This window comes from Pantherophis guttatus, chromosome 1 (assembly GCF_059756535.1).
Source record: "Pantherophis guttatus breed Tessera chromosome 1, ASM5975653v1, whole genome shotgun sequence".
In the NCBI taxonomy this organism is placed as follows: domain Eukaryota; kingdom Metazoa; phylum Chordata; class Lepidosauria; order Squamata; family Colubridae; genus Pantherophis; species Pantherophis guttatus.
The window spans coordinates 240844212-240864071 of NC_142063.1; positions in this window are offsets into that span (position 1 = coordinate 240844212).

Below are 19860 nucleotides of genomic sequence, written 5' to 3' on the forward strand. Positions count from 1 at the left end.
TGAAAAATCACACAATATATCCAGCAAACAGTAATGTTCAATATTACTGTTAAATCTATTAAATACTTTGGAATTCATTTAACAACAACAAAAAATGAACTATTTAGGAATAATTCTTCACAAAATATCGTTTGTGAATATTAAAGTAAAAAAGGAATATTTTGCTAAGGGTTAACTGTCTATCAAATTATTCTAATAGGATTTGAAGATAAGGCATTGAGTGATTGGCAAAGATCAATAACTAACTTCAAACAGAAACAGCAAATTCAAGACCAAGAATTAAATTTTGCAAAGGGTAAAGGAATTAGGTTAATTGATGAAAACAAACCTCAAATAATATTGGTAGAAGCAACTTGAAGAAGCTACTAAAATAGTGAAGGAGCTATTAAAATACAAACTAATATGCCACTTGATAAATTCATTGTTGAATAAAGATAAGATATACTTAATTATACCCCCAATCTTCCAATCTAATAAGATTGGTTATAAATTTAATCCAGCATATTTTGATGATGCAGCTGCTTTAGAAGAAGAATGTTAAGAAATGCTGCCATGATAGAATAACCCATCCATGATTAAGCTTCTTCCCAGTTCTCATTAAGTTAGCTATTTGCTGCTGCCCTGAAGCTTAAAATGTTCATTCCTAAGAAAAGTATCTGATGTTCTGGCAGGCAGAATGTTAATACAGGCATCATATACTTAACCAATGGCTCATTGTTACCATTATTGTGTAATTCCTATTGGAAAAAAAAAAATTCTACTTCTGTTTAATGATGGTGATGTGCATTAGTTTTGCAGTTACTATCAACTAATTAGAAGTGAAAAATGGTTTGTCTTGCACATCAATTATTTTGCTTAATTAATTACAGTACTGGATCTTGTTTGTGGGAAAAGGGGCGAACAATGACATTCACTAACTTTTTGATCCGGTATCATATTATAATTGTGGTTAGGTATCCATTTAATTTTCCTCAGAATATGGTTATATCATTGCATCATTGGCATCCTTCAGTCTCAAGAGACTATGGTATCGTGCTCTGGAAAGAGGTCCTAAAACAGCATCTAGTGTGACTAAAAAGGCCAATTCAAGAGTGGCAATCCCTTCCACATGGAGGGCAGATACATTCTGTCCCCTGCCACCCCCCAGATTTCGCTGGTTCCGTGACTGCCTCTTTGCCTCAGCCTGCCGAACAAGTGTTTCTTCAAATTGGAGAAGACCATGCTGCGTCTTTAGCCTCCAAGCTGAACGATCGGAGGTCAAGGTTTCCCAGTTGTTAATGTCCATTCCCAGGGCCTTTAGGTCCCTCTTGCAGATATCCTTATATCGCAGCTGTGGTCTCCCTCTGAGGCATTTTCCCTGCACTAATTCTCCATACAGGAGATCTTTCGGAATCCAACCATCAGTCATTCTCACGACGTGCCCCAGCCAGCATAGATGTCCCTGTTTCAATAATGTATACATGCTAGAAATTCCAGCACGTTCCAAGACTGCACTATTTGGAACTTTGTCCTGCCAGGGGATGCCAAGAATTCGTCGGAGACAGCGCATAGGAAAGGTGTTCAACTTTCTCTCCTACCATGCATAAAGGGTCCAAGACTCACTGCAGTACAAGACTCAGTGCGCAGGCTCTATAGACCTGAATCTTTGTATGTTCCATCAGCTTCTTATTAAGCCATACTCTCTTTGTAAGTCTAGAAAATGTGGTTATAAGGTTGTTTTTAAAAACTATGATGCTGCTAAAGAGGAAAAAAATAATCAATCAAGCCAGTAGCCCATCTAGAAAAGGATCCGTTCCTCTCAGGAACATGCCAGAAGATCCAAAATATCTGGAATAAAAACATCATACGTTAGTTGCTACTCCTGTATTTCCAGTTTAATCAGTGTAATATTTCAATGGATTCCAGAAGTCAAAGAATGCTCGACATGAGATTGTCAATAGTTTTGACAATTGACTGCATTATAATTGCACTTAAATCAGCCATGGGTATTATCTGGGTGATAATGGACATATCAAATATTATTAGCTAATATTTTTAATGGCGTCTAGTTAGCGTCATCTTCCATAACACTTTCTGTCTGCCATTAACCAAGATACACATTTTGAAATTAAGTTCACAAAACAGTTTATTCCAGGAGTGAAATCCAGCAGGTTCTGACAGGTTCTGGAGAACCAGTAGCAGAAATTTTGAGTAGTTCAGAGAACGGTAGCGGAAATTTTGAATAGTTCAGAGAACCGGCAAATACCACCTCTGGCTGGCTCTCAGAGTGGAGTAGGAATGGAGATTTTGCAATATCCTTTCCTCAGGAGTGGGGAGGGAATGGGAATTTTGCAGTATCCTTCCCTGGAGTGAGGTGGGAATGGAGATTTTGCAGTGTCCTTCCCCTGCCACACCCACCAAGCCACGCCCACAGAACTGGTAGTAAAAAAAAATTTGGATTTCACCACTGGTTTATTCTGTTCCTAACCAGAGGATGGTAACACATATTGTCTTCAATTAAGTCAACTCATTTTTACCCATCTTTAGTCTTATACTTGTGATGGGAAACAACAACTTCTATTTTCTTACTCACAAATTCTACTTCTCCCACTCCATAATGTACACACTATGTCTCCATTCCTAATTTTTATGATTATCTGGGTGATAATGGACATATCAAAACTTCTGAAATTCAATATAAAAAATGAGTAAATCACATTGTTTTATAGCATAAGAGGTGAAGATTTACGTTCAGTTGACTGGAACCCTAGAATTCTTGATTAGCAGGAAGACAAAGAATGCAGGGATTAGATCTGTCATCTCCCTGATCAAGATACATCAAGTTGGCCAAGTGTCTTTGTTTCAGAGGAGATAAATCAGGTTGTAATAAATAGCATAGTAACCATGCTATTGGAAATCGTTGGTTCTTGGTTAAAAAAAAAGAAAGTCAATGCTATTCAACTGATTGTATGTTACTTTTCACTGGGTAGGGTTTTGGCTGAAGAGGAAACGGGCAGCTATCACATTATCAAGGGAAATTTTCAGCTGAGAATCAGTCAGTTCAGAACTTGGAGGCAGAAGAAGAAACTAAGGGATGGAATTTTCCCATTGTAGAAGATGTTCAAGGGAAGTGAAAGCATAACAGAGCTAAAAAAAAAAAAAAACCAACAAACCATAAGAGGCTAAAGGTGAGATGGAACTCTAGAGAGTTAAACTTCCAGAAATGTTGCATCTCCAGAAAGAAAGAAATCATGGGCAGTCTGAGCAGAAACCCCTGAATCCCTGATAGAAAAGAAAAAAAATCAGATTGTCTTGATGTTAGGTTTTTAAATATGTGAGAAGAAAATAGAACTGAACTATTGCAACAATGTAGGGTCCTTTTAAAAGAAATTGTAACAGTTTAAAACAAATATCAAAGAACATTTCTTTTTATACCAAAATTGCAATAAAACTCTCTCTTGTTATTGCATTGACTTCAGGAGGAAGAGAGATGTACATTTACCATTGAACATAAATGGTGAGGAGGTGGAGAGAGTTGGTAGTTTTAAATTTCTGGGCATTTATATTTCGAAGGACCTCTCATGGACTATGAATGCTAACATGCTTGTGAAGAAAGCACAGAAGAGGCTGTACTTCCTGAGAATGCTCAGGAAGATAAATCTATCTCAGCATCTACTTCTGTCCTAATATTGCAGCACCATTGAGAGTGTCGTGACATATGTCATTCTTGCCTGGTATGGGAGCAGCTCTGTAGCGGACAGAAAAGCTCTACAGAGAATCATTAAAACTGCCCAGAATATCATCAGGCTCCAGCTACCAGACCTGGATGACATCTTTGAATCTCGCTGTTTGAGAAAGTTGCATAACATTCTCCGAGACTCTTCCCATCCTGCTTACAATTTTTTTTGGACTGTTGCCTTCTGGCAGAAGATACAGAACAATTAAAACTCGGACCACATGTTTTCTGAATAGTTTTTATCCCAGAGCTATAATTGCACTCAACAATGAACTAAAGGGCCACCATCAGTGAGCTGTTGGACAGTATTACTTGGTCTATTGTGTGGATGTTTGGGTGGTTTAGGGGTGGGGAATTGTGGTGGGTGAGAGTGTGTTTTGAGGTACTAGGTTTTGGTAATAAGTTTATACATGTTATTTCAAAACTGTATCAAAAAAGTAGTGCAAGAGTGAAGGTGAATGGAAGGCTGACAGAAGAGATAAGATTGGAAGCGGGTACAAGACAAGGATGTCCCCTGTCTCCAACATTATTTTTATTGGTTATGGAAATTTTGACTAAAATGATAGAAAAAGATGAAGAATTGGAAGGGTATAAGGGATATAAGATAAATCTGTATGCGGATGATACTTTGATTATTTTGAAAGATATAGAGAAAGATTTGAAAAAGATACATAAGCATTTGGAAGAATTTGAGGAAATGACAGGTTTGAAAATAAATTGGTCAAAATCTAAATTATTAATGAATAATAATGGTAAGGAGTGGGAGAATATGCAAGAACAACTTGGGATAAGGATTAAAAAAACATTGAAATATTTGGGCATAACACTTTCACTCAAAGTTAAAGAAATGAAAAAATTAAATTATGATATGGTGATGAATGAAATTGAGAAAAAGATAGATAAATATAAAATGATAAAGTTGTCTTGGTTTGGTAGAATTGCAATGTGTAAAATGATGTTGCTGCCAAAGTTTAATTTTTTATTTGAGATGTTACCGTTAAACTTGACAGAGAAAGATATTGAAGGATATCAGAAGAAATTGGATAAATTTTGCAATGGTGGGAAAAGACCTAGATTAGTGAAGAAAATGTGGTATCAAAATCAAAAGGAAGGTGGATTAGGAATCCCCAAACTACTCAATTATTATTGGGCTTATGCTATTCGGACTGTGGTAAAAATATTTAAAGGTGAAGATAGTCATTGGAGAGATTTAGAATTAAAGGACATCAAGAGATTTGGCTCAACATGGTTTTTAGATAAAGCAAAATCAAAATGTGTAATTAATAGCTATTGGTTAAAGGGACTGAGTAAAATTTGGAACAAATTTGTTAAAATTTTAATTCCAGATATAATTTTCTTAGGGAAGACAATTGAAAATTGGCCGATTAAAACTAATAGAAGTCGTGATAGGGTAATGGAAGATGAAAATATACAAACTATAATAGATTGGTTAAAAACTTCAGAAAATGAAAGGAGGAAAAAAGAAATCATTGAAAAATTGGGTTTATGCTGGTTTGAAAAAATACAGATAGAAAAATGGACTAAGAAGTAAGGGACAATTGTTCGATAAGTAGAAGTAAAACTGAATTTGAATATTTAGTATTCCAAATTATGAAAGATGAAATTGGGCTAAAGGGACTCGTTAGTAAGATATATAAGATTATAAATTTTGATGGAAAACCACAAAGGGTGATGAAGATGAATTGGGAAAAAGAACTTAATATTAAAATATCAGATTTAGATTGGAACGTGAATTGGAAGAGTAGAATTATGAAGACTTTATCTGTAAGGATTAAAGAGCATAATTATAAGGTTGTTTGGAAATGGTATTTGACTCCATTAAGATTGTCATTGATGGATAAAAAAATTAGTAAACAATGTTGGAGATGTGACATGGAATTAGGGACTTATGAACATATGTGGTACAAATGTGATAAAGTTAAAAAGTTTTGGCAACAATTGGAGGAAATGATATTTGAAATGATGGGGAAAGCAATAATATTGAGACCAGAAACTATATTACTGTTGATAATTAAGGAAATAGAACCAACAAAATATGAGAAAGAATTGATTAGAATTATGATTATAATGGGTAGAATTATAATAGCCAGATATTGGAAATTAGATGTGAATTTTAGAATAGAAGAATGGTATTGTGAAATGTGGAAATTAGCTTTAAATGATAAAATGACATGTGATATTAAAATTAGAAATGGTGAGTATAAAGAAGATATTTTCTGGAAAATTTGGAAACCATTTGTGGATTGTGCGCTGGGAAAATTGGATGCTTCGGTACCTGTACCCCGAGAACGTGGATTTTGGCGATCATGAGGATATATCCGAAGAACCAAATCTTCCTTTCTTATGTATAGCACAGGGTGAAATATTGCATATGTTGTTTGTAATGTTAGTAATTTAAAATATAAAATGAATAATTCATACGGCTGTAAATTACCTTCATTTACAGTCCGCAAGGCTTAATAAACAGTCTTTCAGAAAAAAAAAAAAGAGAGTGTTTGGGGATTGTTATGTGTGTTGGACCTGGTCTTTGGGTGTTAAGTGAATTTCGTTGTATGGGTATACTGTGTATACACGTACAATGACAATAAAGTTATTATTATTATTTCACTCATGTTGGAAGCACTTTGATTGAAAGGATTAGCCAGTTAGGTCATCGTTGACCATTGGATGACCTGTTGGGGACTCCTTTCATGCCCTAGCAGGAGCTGGAGCAAAGGATGGAAGCTCATACACAAATCCTACAGCAGCACTGGGGTCTTGAACACAGGCTTCCTGCTTGTCAAGCCAGAGTCCTAACCACATAGCCCACCGTGCTTCACCATAATCTCCTGTTATGGTGTGTAAATATTACATTTCTAAAATTTTAAATTTCTGGTTGTCCCATGGCTCAGCAAAATTATCAATTAATAAAAAATGAACAAGGGAATATTTAGGGATATAAAGTTATTTGCCTCTTTAAAAAGAAGTATATTTTTCCCCCTGAGATTGTGCAACTACTCTGTGGGCCTTAGAAAAGACATAACTCATTTAAAGAAATGCTGATAGCTATGGAATATTTACCCATACCTACTGCAAGGCATGTACTTGGCTTCAAATTGTAACTCTAATTCTTAAACAATGAAGCAAATGTATTCAGGTACTACACAATAGTATATAGCAGATTACTTATTAGAAAGAAGAATATTTATAGCTCAGGGTTGACATGAGGAGTCTACAGTAGTCTGGACTGCATTTTTTTAAAAGGTGTTGCCAATCCATTGAAGTATCTTCTTCTTCCTAGTGTATTCCCGCAAGTGCAGGGTCCGCTTTTCAAATCACTGAATGCCACTTTGCACAGTCAGCTATGTCTCCAGGACTCAGGCCCATGGCTTGCCTATTTTTGTTAATGGTGTCTTGCCATCTCTGTTTTGGGCACCTGCAAGCCGCCGGCCATTGACTTCTAGTTGGTAGGCAGTCTTGGCAACAGTGGAAGGTGCTGCTCTCAGGACATGTCCATACCAATGGAACCGGCCTTCTCTCATCTTCTCTATAATTGGTGCCACACCAAAATGTTGTTGAAGTATGGATATGTACCAGAGGAGGGTTTCAGCAGGTTCTGACCAGTTCTGGATAACCAGTAGCGGAAATCTTGAGTAGTTTGGAGAACCGGTAAATACCACCTCTGACTGGCTCTGCCCCCATCTATTCTCTGCCTCCCAAGTCCCAGCTGATCAGGAGGGAATGGAGATTTTGCAGTATCCTTCCCCTGCCATGACCGCCAAGCCATGCCATGCCCACCAAGTCACACCCACAGAACCGGTAGTAAAATTTTTTGAAACCCATCACTTATATGTACTGCTTAAATTGATCTAAAGTTAAGAGGAGTACCTTAAGTAATAAGTTTGGAAATGCCTTTTGTTTCTGTATTTCTAGTTATGTTTATTTTTAGTTCTAGCTAGTTTTATCTCTATCTCCACCAGTTTCAGATAAAATCCTACCTTAAACATATACATATTTCTAAACATAAACATAATTTAAACTTGCACAATTCATATCCTAGACATTTTAGACATATGCCTGCAATTTGCCAGGGAAATTCATGACAGAATGTGGGTGCCAATTTACTTTTCAAAATTTTAATAGGCAGCTTTAAGTCTGAACTACTATACATGCTCGTCCTTTATAAAAAATGGATTTTTGTTCATGGGTGTGGATAATATGATTAAAAACTTGCATTTAACATAAAGAAAGTATTAAAAACAAAAAGAACTTGTTGGTTATAAAATAACATTTTGTTAATAACAGTTTTATATGTTTAAAAAGAGCATTAAGGACCACTTCAAGAAAGTTCTACTACATGATTTGTGCAAGGTCCCTAAACCTACAAACAGTAATGCAAAACTACAGTTTCTAGGATTCAGAAGTGTGCTAAATATGACACAAAAGTAGAACCATATTATAGCATCTAGTGATTGACTGATATCACATATGGATCACCAATTTCTGGCAATACCTACCTGGGAACGAACATCTAAACTAGGGTAGACAACATGATGCCCATGAGCACTGAGATAGAGTTAGATCAAGCTCTAAAAAAAGAGGGAGAAAATTAATTAAATAGTTAAATATGAAGCAGACATATTATAAAATGTCTGCTTAACCCATACCATCACATTGTTGGCGCTGTCTTTTGCCCTCCTGCATTATTTGGGGGTGGTAGTTCATCTTTGGATAAATTAGCCGTTTGTGATTGGTCATGCCAACCGTGGAATCCAACAGGCAAAATTCCTATGGCAGCTGTTTTATTTATATAATCAAACGTTTTTCAAAATACCAATGTGATTGTACCCCAAACAGTGCCTACCCTTGATATAAGTGGCCTATTAAATGCTTTAAGAACAGAGAATTTTCTAACAACTGCTTTATGAATGGATGGGGAAATGGCAAATATTCAGTTTGACAGATTATAAGATTAAGAATGCAGAGCTGTTAATTTTGCAGATCAGATCAAGAGATGGAACTGTTTCCATTCTGTAAGAATGCACAAAGCAGACCTCATTTTTCTATAGGCAAAGAGATATTTTTCATGAAGGTAGAATTTATTCATATCCCATTCCTTGCGAGTAATCGAATAATTTATTATTCAGCTAACAGTCCTTCACACACAACTTAGTAAAACTATAAATACTTTAAAGACAAAGCTAATATATCACAACTCCACGAGCTATGAGCTCAGAATGGTTATGGTATATACAGTAACTGACTAATTTAATCCTGATCCTCAGAGCAGACAGACCTTTTGTAACAGAATTTATTTCTGTCAGACAAAGGATAGAATTCATAAAATCAGACATTTCTTCAGAACTTAAGTAAACATTGAGCGTAATTTCTATACATGTATTCAACTGAAGGAACAAAAGAACACCTCAAATGTTCACATGTATTAGACTTAAAGAAGCAAAGCTCCATCACTGGCTTAAAAAACAGTGGCAACCTTATTACTACGGTAATCGTGTATATGAAAGCTTGCACACAATTCAGGAGACCTAAGGCAAGCTATGTATGGATAAATTGAACAACAATCTCATTTTTATTTGAGACAAAGAATATGGGCTCTAGCAGTTAAGGCATTCAGTTCTAGAGATCAACCCTGACTACTCTTTAGAAGGCCAGATCCTGAAGATGAAGCTCAGATACTTTGGCTACCTAATGAGAAGGAAGGACTCACTGGAGAAGAGCCTAATGTTGGGAATGATTGAGGGCAAAAGAAGAAGGGGATGACAGAGAACGAGGTGGCTGGATGGAGTCACTTGAGCAGTCAGTGTGAATTTAAATGGGGATAGTAGAGGACAGAAAGGCCTGGAGGAACGTTGTCCATGGGGTTGTGATGGGTTGGACATGACATTGCAACTAACAACAACAAGAAGTCAAGGCATGGGATCTATAAGCTGGCAAGTTGGTTTAAAATTAGCCAATGTATTTTTGGATTGTTTACATTGATTGATAGGAGGGTGGTCTTTCTCTAGCACTATCTCAAGATTCAAGGGCGTAGATCTGAGACTTTTTGCATGCAATCATGAGTTCTACAACTAAGCGAAGGGAATTATGGTACCCTATTCCTATTCAGATTTTTTTGTTGCTGTTGCTTTTGAGCAATTTGGCCTTGAATGAAAAATGATTTGCAATGTCTTGGAGGCTGATTGTTGTGGCCCATCAGTGGCCTGAGCAGATTGTAGCTGATTCCGACAATGAGGAGGCTGGCATGGTGCTGCGCCAGCAGCCTGTGCAGCTGGTGCTTGAGTTGGACAGTGAGGAGGCTAGAGAAGATGTGGTGCCAGAGGCAGGGATTCAGCCAGGGCCTTCAGAACCTCCAGAAGCTCCTTTAAGTGAAGAGGACAAAGAGGAGGAGCCTCTTCTCAATGCACAGGCACACAAAGCTGCCAAAAGGCAGGAGTGGCTCCTCAGGAGGAGGTCTCCTCGAGAGTAAGGCTTGGAGCTAATTGGCCACTCCCTTAGCCTATTTAAGGAGGAACGCCAATTGCAGCAAGCTGTAGGGAACAACTTTCACATTTGGATTCTCTGCAACAATTGCTTCTGGGCTTTCTGCCACCTTTAGTAACCTTATATAACCTTGTCTTAGGATTCTTGTAGGCTGTTAAGAAAGTTTATTAACAGCCTTTGTTTGAAAAAGACTGAGTTATTTGAGTAAATTAAGTTTCATACAGACTTTGTGTGTGCTGCGTTTTTTGGGGTCCGTAGCTGGGGCAGAACACTGATTGGAAGCTACAGTTCAAGCTATCACTTTCCTCCCTTTGATGTTTTTGGGAGGAAAAAAAATTCTGCGAGTGGAAGGAAAATAATTAACCATCCCCCTTCCTTATTATTTCTTGTTTTCTTTCTTTTTTTGGTTTTTTTAAAAGGGGCGGGTTGTCGTCCTTGAAAAGAGAGTTTTCCTGTCTTGTGGCTAGCAGTGGCAAGTAATCAGCGCTGCTGATTCTTTTCCAACTCTATCACTGTGAGAAATCTTCTGCCCATCTTTTTCTATATAATTGAAATGTTGATTTGCAAAGGGGAGTAACTGATAACAAAGCCAACAATTCGATACTAGATTCTAACCTGCATTTGGAAAAATAGCTGTCCAATCAAAATATCCAGGTTGGCTGCTCTTTTCTGTAGGAAAGGCTGCTATGAGGAAATCTTTAAATATATATTAGTAATCACTGAGATCCTCCATTATCTTTTGTCATGGAGAGAATACATTGACTTTGCATATACAGTTGAAAGCATAACGAGATTCTTTAGTCAGATAAACTTTTAGTTAGATAAACTTGCCTATTTGTGGCATCAAAGTGATTAATTGGCTGACTGAATTACTGAGTGTGTGAGAGAGACATACCAGAGAGGATGATAATATCTTTCATTAGAAGAATTCAAATTGATTAAAATGTTCTCTGAGTTTTTGAAGCGTGCAAGCTTCACTATTATGTTAGAAGCCCAAATAAAATTACATGGATTTGTTTTTTTTTTTTTGTTTTTTTTTTGTTTTTACATATTCAGACTTTGGTCATCATTTGCTCTTTTGCCCCAAGAAGAAAAATGATCTCTAAATAGGCTTTGTGAAAGCTATTAGCATTCAGGTTGATTTACCTCCCCCACCAGGGGTGGGTTCTATTTACCTTTACTACCGGTTTGCAACAGGATCGCTTCTGCGCATGCGCAGATCGCTTCTGATGATGTCAGGGTCAGTGGGCAGAACCTCCCGCTAGTTTTACTACCGGTTCTATAGAACCGGTCCGAACCGGGGGCAACCCACCATTGTCCCCCACCCTCCCAAAAAAGTGCTGATTTATCAGAAAAAAATTAGTTTGGAAAGAAACTGAGAAAATGTACTGTTTAGGGATTTATTTGATGGAATGTATACAGCCACTTGAACTAGCTGTACAATACCTATCATCTTCATTTAGATTATGTTTTATTGTTTTGTTCATAAGCAGTATAAGCAAGATAACACATTCTGTTGTACTGATCAGTGGAATAATTACATTTTCTTGCTATCTATATCATATAGACAGCATTTCTGTTGGCTGTTTTCAGCCTTCTTCAGAGTGAATACAGGTTAGTCTCTATTAATGGGTTAATTAATCCCATGAAATGCTCACATTATTGAATTCACATGGTTCAAATTTGCAATATTTGAATTTGCACTATTTCAAATGATATTTCTGTGGAAAAATAGGGTAATTGGTTCTAGCTTGATGGAAATAGGCAATTAAAATTTTTAAACAATGCTTATTGTTTATTCTCCTTTACTGTTTTACAGTCTTTCATTAATAAACATACAGAAATTATGAAATTATAAATCCATATTCAAGGCATATCTGCTACCTCTTAAAAGCTGCTTCAAAAGGAGTCTCTTCTTTTCTGAGTTTTTCTCAAATGGCATTTTTGTACACACACACACACACACACAATAATTAATGTCTAAAACTGTAGTGGCAACAGCACATGCAGTTCACATTAACTGAATCTGGGCTCCCGTTGAATGCAATCTAATATCAATGTATTAAACTCATTAAGTTGAATATTGCATTATTTGAACTTGAATTCATTGTGATCTACCTGAACATAAAGGCTTGAAAGTGGGAAGAAAAATGACATCTAACTTCTGCACATTCAGCCGAGAGGACTGAAAAATAAGTTTATCTATTTTGGCGTATGTCCACTACAGCTCTCCATATGATCTAGATCCCTAATCAAGGAGAATTCTAGATCACTCAGACTTTCCAGCTAAGACAGCATGGAGAGAGTAAGGAACAGTGGATACTCTGTCCTTTAACCATTTTAAAGCTTTTGTGACAGTGGTGAAATCTTCCGCGGTTTGCCACTGGTTTGCTGCCCATGCATGCGTGGTGCGCACCAAATGCATGCTGCAGGCGCACATGCATGGTGCATGCCAAATGTGCATCGCATGCACGCATGCACAGTGTGTGCCAAATGCACTCTGTGCTCACATGCACAGTGCATGCCAAATGCATGCTGCATGCATGCATGTGCAGTGCACACCAAATGCACGCTTTGTGGGGAAAAAGGAGGCTTAAGAAGGTAAAACTACTGCGGATTTTTCGTCGGGCCCTAAAAACTTATTTTTTTCAGTTAGCCGGTCTGTCCTGATTTTAGGGTTAGTTTTAAAATTTTAATATTTATTTTAAATTGACAAGTTTTAAATTATGGGCCAAATTTATAAATTATTTTAACTTTATTTTTTAACTGTGATGTTTGTATAGATGTTTTTTATCTGGCTGTTCACCGCCCTGAGTCCAAAAGGAGAAGGGCGGTATAGAAATTCGAATAAATAAATAAATAAAATAAAATAATAGAACAGCAAGGGTGGGAACAGCTGTGCTGCTTGATTTATATTCACTAGAAAGCAGGATTTTCTGCTTTCTAGTGAATATAAATCGTGTGGCACAGCTGATTGTCGGAAATACCGGTTCGGAGGAACCAGTAGCATTTTTTTACTACCGGTTCGCTAGAACCAGTGCGAACCGGTAGTATTTCACCCCTATTTTGTGAATGGTAGAAGAGATTTGAATAAAGGGAGATTAGTGAAAACTACTGCTCTCCTAAAATATTTCCTTGCTCATAGTTTTAAGTGATAGCAGAAGCATTCTGTATTACTAGTACTGGATCATGACTCAGACCATAAATCTCATTAGCGTCCATCATATAAACCTATTTCCCCTTTCTAGGATATTGGAAAATGTGGATACTTTCTCACCCACTCTTTCTCTCTCACACACACACATACAAACTCACATACATACACACTGACCATTAATATACTTGATAGTACAGGGGTTTAGTTCACCCTGTAATTAACACAGCTGCCTGCAATTTCTGCTGGTTCGAATCTCTCCAAGGCTCAAGGTTGACTCAGCCTTCCATCCTTTCTAAGGTAGGTGAAATGAGGACCCAGTTTGTGGGGGCAATAAGCTGACTTTGTATAAAACATACAAAAGAATGAAGGCTATTGCTTAATGCATTGTAAGCCGCCCTGAGTCTCCGGAGAAGGGCGGCATATAAATCAAATTAAATATATATATATATATATACAACTAATTTAAATGATTACCACTGAGTCAGAAGATAACCTTTGGTGAATGAATGAATGAATGAGTAAACTGTGTGTGTGTAAATAAATATATATACACGCATATACATACATACACATATCACACACACACCTCTCTTTCCCTCCCTCCCTCCCTCTCTCTCCCTCTCTCTCTGTATCAGGAACTTGAATTACAATTTTATTAAGGCAATATTGATTATGTAAATATATTTTTCTCAGCAGGGAGATTTAGAATCAGCTGCACAATCTTATTAAAACAAATACTTGTTTTTTTTAATTATACCCAAGCTAATAAATTATCTAATTTCCTATGGGGATACAGTTGTGAAACTGAGTGTTGATATTTCCGTTTGTTACTCTTTAGCTGAAACTTTCCAAATCCTAAATATAGATGTACCCCAATAGATTTCATTGAAATAAATGGGTTACGGCATTTCATAATGTACTTAAAATCAAAGCTTAAGTTTATCTGTGTGATAAATATATGAGCTGCTTCTGTTTGTTCACACAGGAATATATTCTTTGATATTAAAAGCAAACTTTCTGTACTTGTTCAGGAATTCTCCTGCTAGAAAGGATATTTTTGGGCAGCATAAAGTCTGAAAAAAACCACTGCCGCTCTACAACTAAAGATAAGTCCAAGGTTGTTGAAACCTTGTTATTATTGTGCAAGGTTCAAAATGAAAATAAGAAATAGTACAGTAAATTCAGTGCATCAATTCATACACTACAATTCTTCTTCAGACATTTCATCCCGCTTATTGAAAAGGTTTTCAAATACAAATTTTTCCCCCTTTTTCCCCCCCCTCCCCCCCTCCCTAACCCCCCCTCCCCACCCTTCCCCCCCTGTGACTTCTTCGTAACAAAAAAAAACCCTAATTCATAACAGATTACTTACTCCCTCCTCAAAATACTGACCTTTACTTACTAAAAGTATTATAAATCCCCCTTTATCCATACATTTCAGAAAAGAAGAAGAGAAAAAAAACAAAAAAAAAACAAACACATTATACTATAACTATTATAAAATAACTTCTAATTTAGCATAATAGTGTTTTATATCTATACATTATTGCAACAATTCAAAACCACCTTCCACTTTAAAACTATACGATAAGTCCTACTTTAATAACATTTCAAAGCGGGCTCCCCATAAAATCTAATTTAACATTTATTCCACTCTATCCATTTCCTCCACTCCCCTAAATGTATCACTTAAAAATCCCTTTTCTTAAACTAATCAGTCTGTAGCTAGCTTATTCACCCACTGTCTTACAAATTTACCATACACAACAATTCTTGATATCTTTAATTCACTGCCCACACTACTTAAAAATATATATATATATATATTCCATTATATCTAAATAAAAAAAGAAAAGACAATAACTTTAAATTTATAGTCCATATAATATCTTCTTGAAGTCTTTCCACTGGATTGTTAAAACCAACATCCATAATAGGGTAACATAGCTTGCTGATGCAACAGTTTATTCAAGATCTCCAATCATATCTGCCCCCATCAGTAGTAAACATCTTCTTATATATATAAAAGTAAAAACAACCACCCGAGTGACATTATAATTATATTCCATATAATAATAATTGTGGGTTTCATCAGGATTATTAATTTCCATCATCGTATTGGGTAACAACCCGATCTTCTGCATGTCCCAATGTGATTCTCTTGCCTTATAATTCAAGATAATTATAATATATTTATCAACACAAAAAGAAGTTTCAAAGTAGATAATTCAAAACCATCAATTTGAGGCTCTTTCCATGTCCCAAAATTACGGCAATGCAGAGATCTGCCACTATCCTCAGGATGATATTGACCAATATGTCGCCTCCTCTATGTTTTCACATAATCATTCATATTTTAAAATCACTGGCTTCACTGTTGCTTGGGTTAGAAATTTCTATTTTTGTAATTTCATCCCGCTTATGATCAGGAGCACAATTCCATTCATTCACAATTTCCCCTGTTTCTTCTTCCTCTCAGCCCATTAACTCTCCCTGCATATATCTGTTTTGTAGTTTGATCTCAATTTGTTCTCCTTAGAGGACCAAGAGGACCAAGACAACTCAAGATATTTCTTTTGCAGTTCCTCTTGAACATATTTTTTCTTGCTTTGCTATCCACGATGTATTTTAAATGTTTTATAAGGTTCTTGAAGAACATACATTGTATGGTCTTGAAAACAAATGCTTTATTATTTATTTATTTGTTTATTTGTTCATTTATATAGCTGCTTATCTCACATACATGACCCTAAATCAGGGATGTCAAACTCAAGGCCCATGGCCTGCAGCCCACAAAGAGGTTGGATCTGGCCCACAGGGCCATCCTGGTTTACCCAATGCAAAGAGGAAAAATTGGGCCAGCGTAGTTTCGGCCCAGTCTACCCAGTGTGAAGAGGAAACATGCCAGCAGTTTGGGGAGTGGTGTCAAGTTGGCCACACCCACCTGGTTGGCCATGTCTGCCCAACCCCCTGAGGTCAACCACAGCCCTGAAGTGGCCCTCAGTGAAATTCAGTTTGACACCCCTGCCCTAGGAGGTTCACAGACTAAACAACAAAAACAATAAACAACTAAAATGAAATCATTATATAAACAATTAAAACTTAATACTTAATTTATGGGAGAGTACAATCCATACAATAATTAAAAATATAGCCAGCTAACAATCTCCATTTCATCAGTGCATCCCCAGTCAAAATGACAAACCGATGTCTTGAGAATCTTCCAGAAGGCCAACAGTTGGTGTGGGGGAGAATGATGTTCCAAAAGGCAGGTACTATGACAGAAAAGGCTTTCCTCCCAGGTCTTGTTAGATGGCATTCTGTAATGAATGGGACATTTACCATGATTCTCCTACTAGACTGATGGGATAGCTACAAGTAGTTCCTCAATTAACAGGGCCCCTTGTAGGACTTTATAATCAGAACTTTGAACCTGGAAGAATCTGGAAGCAAACTGGCAATCAATGGCCCTCATGGAGCAGAGGTGTAACATGCACTGAATGATGAGGTCCTTTAATTGCTTGCACTGCTGCAATTTGCATCAGCTGTTGCATCCAGACGCTTCAAACATATTACAGTAATTCATTCTCGAGGAGACCATGGCATGAGGGCATGAAGATATTATGTGAAACATCTGCTCAAATATCAAACTACTACCCTTGTTGCCATATGGAATGCTTCACTGTTAAATGATAATACTTCTTTCTCAACTTTGAGTCTAAAAAAATTAAGCCTAAACTTTAGTTCTAAAAAGGGTAAAATTCAACTCCATAATACATAAAAGAAACAGCAAAAAGCATGTAACTTATTCAGTAAGAGGCAAGACAAGGAAAAGGGGAAATCAGCCCTAAAATCATTCATGAAAAAAGAAATGCTGTTAATATCTGTAACCTGGAGATTAGCTGAACGTAGTCAAAATCCAGCAGGAATGTTTTTAATTTACCAAAGTACATGTAGTATTTTTGGTTTCATTTTACCTTTATTGAGTTAGAATATTTAGAATAAGGATTTCACCTCAGAGATGTACAGTTGCAGCTTGCCAAGAAAGATCATACTGTATGTTTAGTTCAAAAGTTAATCAACCAAGTGCAGGTTGAGCTAAGGACAAGTTTTGAATTCAACCTTCTACAGTAATACCGAAGCTTGAAAGTCCACACTTTTCAATCAACAGAGAGCCAAAGAGAGCTGACAGAGAAGTGGGATGTACAGGACATGTCAGCCAATGGTCAGCCTTTCTTTACTGCTTTTACTCATTATTAGTTTGTTAGTTTTTATACTTTTTGTAAAACTTTTAATTAAAAAGTCATACTTTAAAAACCCCTGAGTATAATGTACATTTCATTTTATGATAATTTAGAAAAAAGATGAGATTAACCTGGATGAAGATGAGGTTGCTTTGGTAAAAAAAAAAATCGGGGAGAATAATTGAATCTGTATCATAAAATAGATACTTCCAGCCAGTGCTGTCTATCTATTTCCCAGTCTGCTTAGAGTATTTTCAATGTTAACTCTTGTTCCTTTACCATTTTGCAGTGGTCCTTGGAGAACAAGATTCTTGAAGTTAAACCTTAAGGATTAAGTGTATTTACACATTGCCTTGGCAGTTTCCTGTTCTTTCTTTAACACATGCACCTCTCTCAACAAGAGGAACAAGGTGTGTTGGATATGTTCACTGCCTTGAGTTATTTGTAAAAATAATGCACATGATATAAATGAGAGAGAGAGAGGGAAAGAGAGAGAACAAAACATATAGCTGACATGTTGAAATATGTTTCTGTTCAGTTCAGGAGAAGTGGAGACTGATCTAGCCTGGATGAAGATGTTAGCTTCTTCTCTTGTTCTTCCAAGATGGGGTTTTATAGGCTTCCAGTTTGTTTTCTTCAGAAGTTATGATAGATCCTCCCCCCCACCCCCAAAGGTACTTATGATCAGTTCCAAAGTTCCCATGACTTCTTCTCTCTCCACTGCTTTTCAGTGGCCAGCAACCGGCTCACGCTTATGGCTGTTGTAGCATCCCCAGTCACAACTGGAAGTGATTTACTTCCAGTTTTCAGCAAAAATTCTCCATAGTAAATAATACATAGTGACCACTTTTTCACTTAACAACTATGGATTTGCTTAATGACCACTGAAAATCTGGTCACGCACATAGGTGACTTTATTATTGTGACATAAATGGACATGACAGTGTTTCTCCTAGGGAATCCTTTATTTTAATCCTGATTTTGGAAATAAAAAGTTAAAATTTGAGGTTTCCAAAGAATATTTTCAGGTTCATACAATAGAAAAGCATCCTTAAGAAATCCAGGCCTCAGATCCTTAAGGCATCCAGGATCCAGAATTTGAATTTTTTAAAAAAATTGTTAATAACCAATAAAGTTATTTTGTAGTCTGTTACTGGGATATCTTCTCTAGCCACTACATTATACTTTGAATGTGGGGCTTCTAAACACTGAGGACTCTGGCTGATGTGCATGCCAGTTCATCGGTAGAGAGAAATAACCCTTTTTCCATGTCTCCTCAGTGCCATAACTGAGTACATGAATTGTGTCTGCTTCTTCCAGTATTGTCACACAATGATGAGCAAATAAAGAGTATTGGCATTGTGGGAATGGGTGGACTCTGTTAATGTATCTGCATTACCATTTGAAACAGCACTGAAATCTCCCTCCCAAATTCTGTTTTTTTTGTTTGTTTTTTTGTCTTTTTAGTTTTGGCAGAATTAAACTATTTTCTGGAAATCCTCTTTAAAAAATGTGTGGAAGCATCTTTTTCTGTTGTGTAATTATGGTGCTCCTTTACAAGCTGAGCCAACCCAAGAGAACAGTGGATACAGGACATGTACTTCCCAACCCAACTCTACAATTTCCTGATGTTCTGTTATTTTTATGGGCTACATGAAATCGCCCTTCTCCCGAAGCTAAAACTCTAGATGCCTGTGCATGGAGAGAGCGTACGCTTCTTCCTGATCTCTGAATGAGGATAAAATGCTAGCGTGATGAACAGAGCTCTCAGCAGGATGAGTATTACATCTCATTGCACTCGTGGTGAGTTCAGTTGTGGATAAATCTGGAATTTAATAGGCTTCACATTGTTACTTTTCAATCCCATTTTCGGCAATAACTTGTAAGATTTTTAGGTAATGGCCTATTCCTACTGTTATATGTATTTATCAATTTTCTTCTATTTGGTGCTAAAAAGAATTGATTTATTTCGAAAAATGTTTTTATTCATCAGGTATTTTCATACTTTTTAAAACTACATTCAAATGTTTTGCATAGCACACTAACCTGCAGAAGAATGGCTTGTTGACATTTTGCCAACGTTCTTGTGTATATGAGGAAAAAGGATGAGAATAAGGATGAGGAAGAGAGGGAGGGAGGAAACAAAGAAGGAAAGAGGGGAGGAAGGAAGGAAGGAAGGAAGGAAGGAAGGAAGGAAGGAAGGAAGGAAGGAAGGAAGGAAGGAAGGAAGGAAGGAAGGTTTA